The 9,609-nt window shown below is 43.3% G+C and overlaps 1 protein-coding gene across 4 annotated transcripts in view; it reads left to right on the top strand.

The window, feature by feature from the left end:
- The first annotated feature begins 3,864 nt into the window (after positions 1 to 3,864).
- The window catches only part of sema4ba (sema domain, immunoglobulin domain (Ig), transmembrane domain (TM) and short cytoplasmic domain, (semaphorin) 4Ba), a 476,044-nt gene continuing 470,299 nt past the window's right edge, over positions 3,865 to 9,609 (top strand). For all 4 annotated transcript variants that reach the window (XM_060853315.1, XM_060853318.1, XM_060853319.1 and 1 more), the window contains exon 1: positions 3,865 to 4,063. The gene's annotated coding sequence lies outside the window, so the exon portion shown is untranslated. The remainder of the gene's footprint in view (positions 4,064 to 9,609) is intronic.

Raw genomic sequence — 9,609 nt, 5'->3', positions numbered from 1 at the left:
CTATGCAGCCCAACTCTTGAACCTAGGACCTTGCTTGTCTCCATGGCTTTAGTCTCCAGCTGATTTGAAAACCTTGAACCTTTGTGAAGTACAAGGCTGTACCTCTGCAACTTAGCATGGCCAATTCACCTGACCTGCACATTTTTGGACTAGCACCCAGAGGAAGCCCACACAGACATGGGGAGAATGTACAAACTCCACAAAGGCAGTCACCTGAGGCTGGAATCGAACCTGGGTTCCTGGCACAGAGAGGCAGCAGTGCTAACCACTGAGCCACCGTGCCACCCTGGTCTTCTTTAGGAGCATCATTAACAATGCATTCTATTTAGACCAACTTCTCATAATTACCATAGATTAAGGTAGACCACTGTATCACATGTTGGGGCAAGGACTAGATGAATGTATCTGCATTATGGGATCACCTACTTCCTTCTCTCACAGGACATTGAGAATGGCGGTGAGACCTTGGTCACTTGGAGTATTGTGTACAGTTCCTTATCTATATGCAATTGAGGTTCACCAGATTAAACTCTGAAATGGCAGGATTATTTAATAAGGAGAGATTGAAGAAATTGTGTCTTTATTTTCTGGAGTTTTGAGGAATAAGAGGTGATTTAGAGTCATAGAGTCATAGAGATGTATAGCATGGAAATAGACCCTTTGGTCCAATCCATCCATGCCGACCAGATCTCTCAAACTAATCTAGTCCCACCTGCCAGCACCCGGCCCATATCCCTCCAAACCCTTCCTATTCATATATCCATCCAAATGCCTCTTCAATGTTGCAATTGTACCAGCCTCCACCACTTCCTCTGGCAGCTCATTCCATACCCGTATCACCCTCTGTGTGAAAAGGTTGCCCCATTGGTCGCTTTTATATCTTTCCCCTCTCACCCTGAACCTATGCCCTCTAGTTCCGGACTCCCCGACCCCAGGAAAAAAACTTTGCCTATTTACCCTATCCATGCCCCTCATAATTTTGTAAACCTCTTTAAGGTCACCCCTCAACCTCCAGCGCTCCAGGGAAAACAGCCCCATCCTATTCAGCCTCTCCCTATAGCTCAAATCCTCCAAACCTGGCAACATCCTTGTAAATCTTTTCTGAACCCTTTCAAGTTTCACAACATCTTTCCGATAAGAAGGAGACCAGAATTGCATGCCATATTCCAGCAGTGGCCGAACCAATGTCCTGTACAGCCACAACATGACCTCCCAACTCCTGTACTCAATACTCTGACCAATAAAGGAAAGCATACCAAACGCCTTCTTCACTATCCTATCTACCTGCGACTCCACTTTCAAGGAGCTATGAACCTGCACTCCAAGATCTCTTCGTTCAGCAACACTCCCTAGGACCTTACCATTAAGTGTGTAAGTCCTGCTAAGATTTGCTTTCCCAAAATGCAGCACCTCGCATTTATTTGAATTAAACTCCATCTGCAACTTCACAGCCCATCGGCCCATCTGGCCCAGATCTTGTTGTAATCTGAGGTAACCCTCTTCGCTGTCCACTGCACCTCCAATTTTGGTGCCATCTGCAAACTTACTAACTGTACTTCTCATGCTCACATCCAAATCAGTTCTGTGAAACCTATAAAATTCTTCCAGAGCATTCCAGAGTAGAAGCAGATAGAATGTTTCCCCTGACTGGTGACTCTAGAACAAGGTCAGGATTAGGAATAGGCCAATTAAGACTCAAATGTGGTGGATCTTTGGAATTCTCTGCCCCAGAGCGTTGTGGAAGCTCAATTATTGAGCAGGTTCAAAATAGAAACTAATAGGTTGCTGGAGACCAATGACTTTCAGAAGTATGGCGATAGTGTAAGAAAATAGCTTTGAGGTTGAAGATCAGCCATGATCTAATTGATTGGCAGAATATGATAAATGGTCTGAATGGCCTCATCCTATTCCTATGTTGCCTATCAGTTTGAATGGTATTTCATTAATGAAGTAAGGTTTGCCAGAACCACTCCCATACTCTCTAAATAATTTTGAAGAATCTTTTATAGCCACTTGATAGGATAGAAGAGTCTTTGATTTCATCTGAGACAGTGTATCCTTGATGGTGCAGCACTTCTTCAGTCCTATGTTGAAGCATGTGTACTTCAAGCTCTGAAGAGAGGTTTGACCGTGCAATCTTCTGAACTCAGAGCCAAGACAGTGGTCATGAATCAATACTGACAGCTGAAAACCATTCACAAAGTTACACGTTTCTTCCATTAGATGATAGACCATAAGATGTAGGAGCAGCATTAGGTCATTCTGCTCATCAGATCTGCTCTGGTGTTCGATTATGGTTGGTATCTTTCTCAATCCCATCCTCTTACCTTCTCTTCGTAACCGTTGATCCCTTACCAATCAAGAGCCTATCTGTGGCTGTCTTAAATGCACTCAATGACTTGGGGTCCACTGCCTTCTGTGGCAATGAGTTCCACAGGTTTACCACCCTTTGAAGAAATTCAGTCTCATTTCAATTCTAAAGGCTCATCCCTTCACTGAGGCTGCGCCCACAGGTCCCAGTCTCTCCTACTGGTGGAAACATTTTCTGTACGGAAATGACAGTTCAGATTCAATCATGAAATGGCATAATTCTGTCACCATTGGCCGAATAGAAAATGAAACTCAATTGAATGGGGTCTTCCACATGAGATTCATCATTACATGCATTACTTACTGATAGGAGTTGGCTAAACGCTAAAGAGAATTTTAAATTTCCTCTTGCATTTCTGAAAATTTAACTGCTATTTCCTCAACAGAAGACTCACAGAAATTTAGGCAAAATAGAAAAAGCTGGGAAAGATATTTTATTTTTCTGTGCAGCGTTGTTATTTCCTTGTTAAATGGATGGATACAACAAGCTCTCCATGTCATGAGTAGCAAAGTATTTTTTAATTCACTTTTGGGTTCATGGGTGTTACTAGCTGGGCCAGCATTTATTACCCATTCTGAACTGCTGTTCAGAAGGTGATGCTGAGCTGCCTTCTTGACCCACTGCAGCAATCGATTCAGTGTACATACACCCACAGTGTTGTTCAGGACTGCCCCAAATGGACCTAATCTGAAATGTACAATAACTTGTTTAGTTGCCTGAATAACTGAAGCAAAGCCAACATTTTACATCCTACCCCATTTCACAGGTAGCCTTGATTTGATTACTTCTGTGTCCTGCATCCTGACTCACACCAAGACCCAACCACCTGATTTCTCTGTGATGTTTGAACAACATTGCCTCCCTCCTCCACCAATAATCTTCAAAGCCTCTTTAAAACTTTCAAACCCCTCTATGAAGTGACCCTCCCTCTTTTCATCACCTCCTCCAGCCATCCAGCCATCCAACACTCCTTAAGTTCTAGTCTCTTTATCATTTACAATTTTAATCTCAGAATGTTTGACGGCTACGCCTTCATCTTCGAACCTCCAAACTTTGGAATTCCCTCTTACAGCTTTCTCTCTCCTTCTTTAAGTTAATCATTAAAACCTATCTCTTTGACCAATATGATAGTGAGCTGTGCTAATATTTTCTTCTCGGTCTGGTGATCAAGTTTAACTTGCTAAAGCTCTTCAGGGTGTCCTACCAGGTTAACAGCATTATACAAATGCAAGTTGTTGATTTTGTTTTGACTTGTTTGTATAGATGACAAAAAATGTATAAGCTGCCCTGATGTTTGTGGAAATATTATTTATGATCAGTGTTTCCGTGAGATAATTTTGATTCCATTTGCTTACACTTTCTGTCCAGCTTGCTACAGTGGCTATGACCAGGCTTGAACAGCAAGGGGAGCTCCAGTCTAGTTGAAGACACTGCTGTCAAGAAGGAGGGGGGAGTGGATAAATCATAGAAATCTCTGAGGGGCAGTGATTCCTCGCTCTGGGTCTAGAGGTGGGTTGTTGCAGCTTCACCTGCCCTGTCCCACCTCTCTCTCTCTCTCTCGTCATCGCTGAAGGTTGGCTTGCGATCGACATTTTTACGAAGCTGGACGGTGCAAGAAAATAAAAGGGAACAGCACTTCAGCATCCAGCCGCTGGGCGAAGAGGGCGGAGTCGCTCCGCCAAGAAGCGAGAGGTATGCACAAGGGAAATTGCAAACTTTGCCCTGCATGTGGACTGTGTTCATTTTATTTGCACTGATATTTCCTGGTAGCGTCACAATAAATAAATGAGATGCAATCGCGGATATAAAACGACGGGTTACCGACTAGAAACACGCCCAATATCTGGCTCGATCTTTTAAAATTTGACATGCAATTTTGCACTGCACTTTTGCTGCAGTTGGCTTTGGAGTGGATTCGCATTCATTGTTCTTGAAATGATTGTACGGTTCTCCGCAAATGCACCGATTTGCAAACACGACATTCATATTGCAAGCAGAGTCCCTGCACTGCAATTAATATCGTTTGGAGTCGCAGCCGAAGCTACAAAGGTCTGGGTCCAAGTGTTTGGCTTCACAATACAAGATATGACAGAGCGTTGAGATGTTCTGACTGTTCCTTCCCCAGTCTCTTGGGGATCTATCTAAAGCAAGGGACACATATATCAGACAATGGAATCACAGAACGTTCAGGAGACGTTAAGGGTCAGAGCAAAACCAAAACCCTGTGCAATGAGCCATGTGAAGGAGCTGAATATGTTGTAACTCAAACCAGTCTGACAGAGTGTACATCTTTGTATATCATAGAGCAGAGGTGAGCTTTCAGCTAGCTCACAATATAAATTATTCAAGTTTGAGGTAAGTCTTTGGGTAATAGCCTGGATCTAGAAGAGAAAGAACCTATTCAGCCTAATGTGCCAGTGATTCTATTTGCTGACCTACTTCCCCAGGCCTTGGAACTGTTTTCTCTTTAGGTGAGTGTCCAATTCTCAGGCAATGGTGTTCCAGATACTAACACTCTGCGTAAAGAGAGATTGTCCTCATAGAACCCTACACTCAGCCCATTGAGTCCACACTGACCGTCTGAAGAGCACCCCACCCAGACCCACCCTATCCCTGTAACTCTGCATTTTGTATGGCTAATCCACCTAGCCTGCACATAACTGGACTCTTTAGCATGGCTCATTGACCAAACCTGCACAACCTTGGACTGTAGGAGGAAATTGGAGCACTCAGAGGATACCCACACAAACATGGAGAGAATGTGTAAAATCCACACAGATACCCAAGGCTGGAATTGAACCTGGGTCCCTGGCACAGTGAGGCAGCAGTGCTAACCACTGAGACATCATGCCACCTCCTAGTGGTGCCTTTGTTCTGCTGGGGATGGGTGAGTGGGTATCACACCCTCTTCTTTCAAAACACTGTAGGCTGAAATCCCACACCAGACACTTAGCTCAAACGCTGTGTGGAAGTCCTTGAGGGGTTGGTACTCTGCTGGAGATGTCATCTTGTGAAAAGAATGTTAAAGTCCAATCTTGTCCTGCTCCCTTGGGTGGAGGTAAAAGAGCCTTTGGTACTACCCAAAGAGGAACACTCTTTGGTACTACCCAAAGAGCTGTGTTCATTCTACATCCTGACCAGTATTAATCCTCCAATACTTAAAACAGACCAACAGGTTGCTGCTATGTGTTGGAGCTTTCTGTGAGCAAATTAGCTATTGTGTTTCCCACAGCACAGCACTTTGGAGGTTTTAAAACACTTTGAGATGTTGTGGAGGTGCTATGGAAATGGTAACCTTTCCTTTCATAAAATTACATGAGTTCTGAGTTCATGTTGTACTATATAAATTAAAGGAAAAATGTCTTCCCATTTTTATTTTAAATAGGATTAGTTTCTCATGAAGCTAACCTTTTGGACTCCTAGAATATCCAGCACATAGGAAATAGATACAGAGGTTGGAAATTCAGCCCTTCTTTGAGTCTTCTCTCCCAATTAATTTGTGCCATTTTTCCATCAAATCACTTAATATCGTTAATATCTAGGAATCTATTGATTCCTATCTTGAATATAATGAACGAGTGAACTTTCACAGAACTCTGGTTTAGACAATTCCAAAGGTTCACCACCCTCTGAATAAAGAAGTTTTCCTTATCACAGTCCTAAGTGGCCTGACCCTGTGTTGCCCAAGTCTTGATCCTCAGTATGAGGAAACCCTCTTCCTGCACTGATTGAGTTGAGACTCGTGAGTTTTGCATCACTCAATTGGATCATCTCTCCTGGATCTAAATGCTATGCTTAGAGCAGCTTCACTAGACTTTGCCAGTGGCAATTGCTGAAGCACAGCTCCTGGCATGAGCTTTGAACCCATTTTCGTACTTCACCATTTTGGAAAGCACTTATCTTCTGCAGCATCATTACAACAGCATTGAGTCCAGATAATCAATGATGTGTGTGAAAAATGGACAGGGTTAACCACCAGGTCAACACCAGTCTAACTCACATTTCATATTTCACATGTTCTACTTTAGAATAATGCTGACATCTGTTCCATCCCATCATGCTATTTCTTATTATTAAATCCGGTCATTATTTCTGTAAATTTTCAACTTTTCAAAACCCACTGAAATCCTGGATTTTTCAGCATGGTGCTCATTGTGATACACCTTTTGTCTTTTTTCCCAAGTGATTTCCCAATTTGAGTAGCCAAACACCGAACCAGAAGGAATCTTATATTTAAGCCCCAGAACCCCTCAAAAGATGCTAACTTATTTCAAATAATGGACTTAAACCTCTGCTGAATGAAGAGACACTGACGTATAAGTGATTCTAACTCCATGGTCATTGGGGGCTAATTGGGATAACCCCTGAAAAGGGGTATGGCAGTCATGATGTGTGACTATCCCATGACTGTTCAATGTCATTGCAGACTACACAACATACTGTCTTCCTATCACCTGCCCAACTGCTATAGGCAGACAGCTGTAACTGGGTGTTTGCTGGTAAGGACATGCGAGCTGCGTAAAGCTAGTGAACACCTCCTAATGTAAAGGAAAATTGTGGCTCCTGGAGATGTTGGCAACGTTGGGAGCGCTGCTGTGAGTCGAGACCAGTGGCTGACCATGGGAGTGAATGGGCGCTGACATTTTTCTAACATCGTTCTGGACATCTTGATGGAAGATACACAGAGGAGATGAGATGCCAACCAGTCTGTGTTTGCACACTTCTCAACATAATGTCCAACATGAGATGGGATCCAGCAATAGACAGCACTAACTGAACAAACCTGAATGCGCTAACCTGCCAGTTTAAGATTATCAGTCAGGCTAATGGTATGGCTTACCTAAACTTGCTGGAAGCTGCCTATATTCAGACACAGGTTTCTTCATGCATAAAGGATATGCCTGTATTCAGGCCACTTTATCTTTTTAAAATAGACAAATGCATAGGGGACAACTATCCCTGGGTGTATTATTCATGGGAATGGCTCAGCCATTCAGAGTCAACTTGGCTGTTTTGAATTTAAGTAAAGCTTGGGAGCAGAACCATTCCTATTGGCATTCCTCATTACAATGGCTCAATCAATCAGAGTCCACTCACCAATTAATCATCACCCTTTTCCTCCTGCTGTGTAAATTATAGTTCCCTTTGAAATTCCTGCATTTGTCCTGATGAAAGATGAAAAGCTTCAACAGCATGTCTCTCATTTCAGCGTCCTTCAGGTTCTTTACTCTAAGTGACTGCTTGTAGAGAGCTATCCCATAGGCACGAACTCATGGTCCATAAAGGCGCATGACAAGAAGACAGGGGGAGCAGATCACCATGGAATTCAATACTAGAAGAGTTTTTTCTCTTATATTCATTCACGGGATGAGGGTGTCACTGGCTAGGCCAGCAGTTATTGCCCATCCCTAATTGCCCAGAGGGCAGTTGAGAGTCAACCACATTACTGTGAGTCTAGAGTCACATGTAGGCCAGATCAGGTAAGGATGACAGATTTCCTTTCCTAAATGACATTAGTGAGCCAGATGAGTTTTCCCAATAATGGGATTCTTAATTCCAGATATTTATTGGATTCAAATTCCACCATCTACCATGACAGGATTTGAACCCAGGTCCCCAGAACATTATCTGGGACTCTCGATTAACAGTCCAGCAATAATGGCACTAGGCCATTGGCTCCCCACAAATCCCTCAAGGATATAGTTTTGCAAAAATGTTTAAAATGCTTAGAAGTGGTTTAAATTGGTGAATGGAACTCCCTGTTCCATATCCCACCAGCTCCACCAATAACCTCAGCTCCTGTTCAGATCAACACATCTATTCTCCTTTCCCCCATCACTTATCTAATACCATTCTCTAATCAAAACTCATAACTGACTGTTGTGGCTTCACATACTTAGCACTAATGCAGGCTTCCCACCCGCATTTCACAACTTTCACATACTGACAACTATTCAACCATGTCATGACTTCAATTCTCTTACTGAACCAGGGGTGGAGGCATGGGTCCAACTGAAGGCGAGATTTCCAGCTACTTGTTCTAACTTGATTAAAGTAAGAGCCATTCCTGAGACTATGATCAATGGCATGGCTGAATCCATTGGCGATGATAATATCCTCACATGAAATCCTCCTTTCATCCTATGCCCCCTCACTCTTTCCTAACTGGAAGCTGAGGGTGGTTTATGCATACTCTACCTACACTCCCCTCTCCTCACACTACAGCCTTACACCTGTACTGCTTTCATTTCAGATACCCCTGAACTGTAACCTGGCCAGATGGTGGGGGAAGACCAAGACAACAGTGATGATGAAGACACACAGTCACTTGATTTCACATTCACAGCCACACGTTCAATTATTCATTCTGTGTCTGTCTTGAAAGACAGCATGGAAAGGGCGTCTATATTTGGGAGCCATAGGCATAATTGTCCTGCTGCCAATATGCTGGAGGGTGAGGCCATGTATAGGTTTGGCTGTGGAAGACTCAAATGCGGGTTTCAGTGTGCTAGGCTGGAGTGAGCTGCTCATGGATGCACATGATGAAATGCTTCTTTCATTAAAGTTCTTGCCAGAGGGGTATAGCCAATTCCAGACTTGTTGGGCATTCTCTCTATTGTGAAAATGATAGCTAATTTCATCAGTATATTGGCCGGACCCACCCTGACACAGTGTTTGATCAATGTGCCCATTTGCGTTGCAACACCAGCAACAGCCACTCTCTGTCTGAGGGCTCCAGTGGAAATACAGCTGCTGTTATTCCAACTCACATAGGGGAGCTGACAGCCAAGTGGTATTATCTCTAGACTATTAATCCAGATACCCAGCTAATGTTCTAGGTACTCAGTTCAATTCCTGCAGAAGGTGGAATTTGAATTCAATAAAAATGTGGAATTAATGGTCTAACAGTGACAATTGTTGAAAGAAAACCCATCAGCACTCTAACTCATGTGGTTTGGGGAAGGAAATCTGGCCTCGCAGTGATACTAGACCCATAGCAATGTGGTTAGCTCCTAATTACCCTCTTGGCAATTAGGGATAGCAATAAATGCTGGCTCAGCCAGTGATGCCCACATTCTGTGAGTAAACCAAAAGTATTATTGCCACCAGGGCTGTAGATTACAGAGTGCAAGCAGGGATATCTAAGATGGGGTGGCAGTTCAGGAATCTGTCCCTTAACTAGATGAGAGATCCCACCTACCAATAGCTGCTAGCCAATCACAGGCTACTGCTATGTT

The sequence above is a fragment of the Hemiscyllium ocellatum genome, chromosome 39, assembly GCF_020745735.1.
Source record: "Hemiscyllium ocellatum isolate sHemOce1 chromosome 39, sHemOce1.pat.X.cur, whole genome shotgun sequence".
Classification (NCBI taxonomy): Eukaryota; Metazoa; Chordata; class Chondrichthyes; order Orectolobiformes; family Hemiscylliidae; genus Hemiscyllium; species Hemiscyllium ocellatum.
This window is presented reverse-complemented; position numbering and strand designations above follow the sequence as displayed.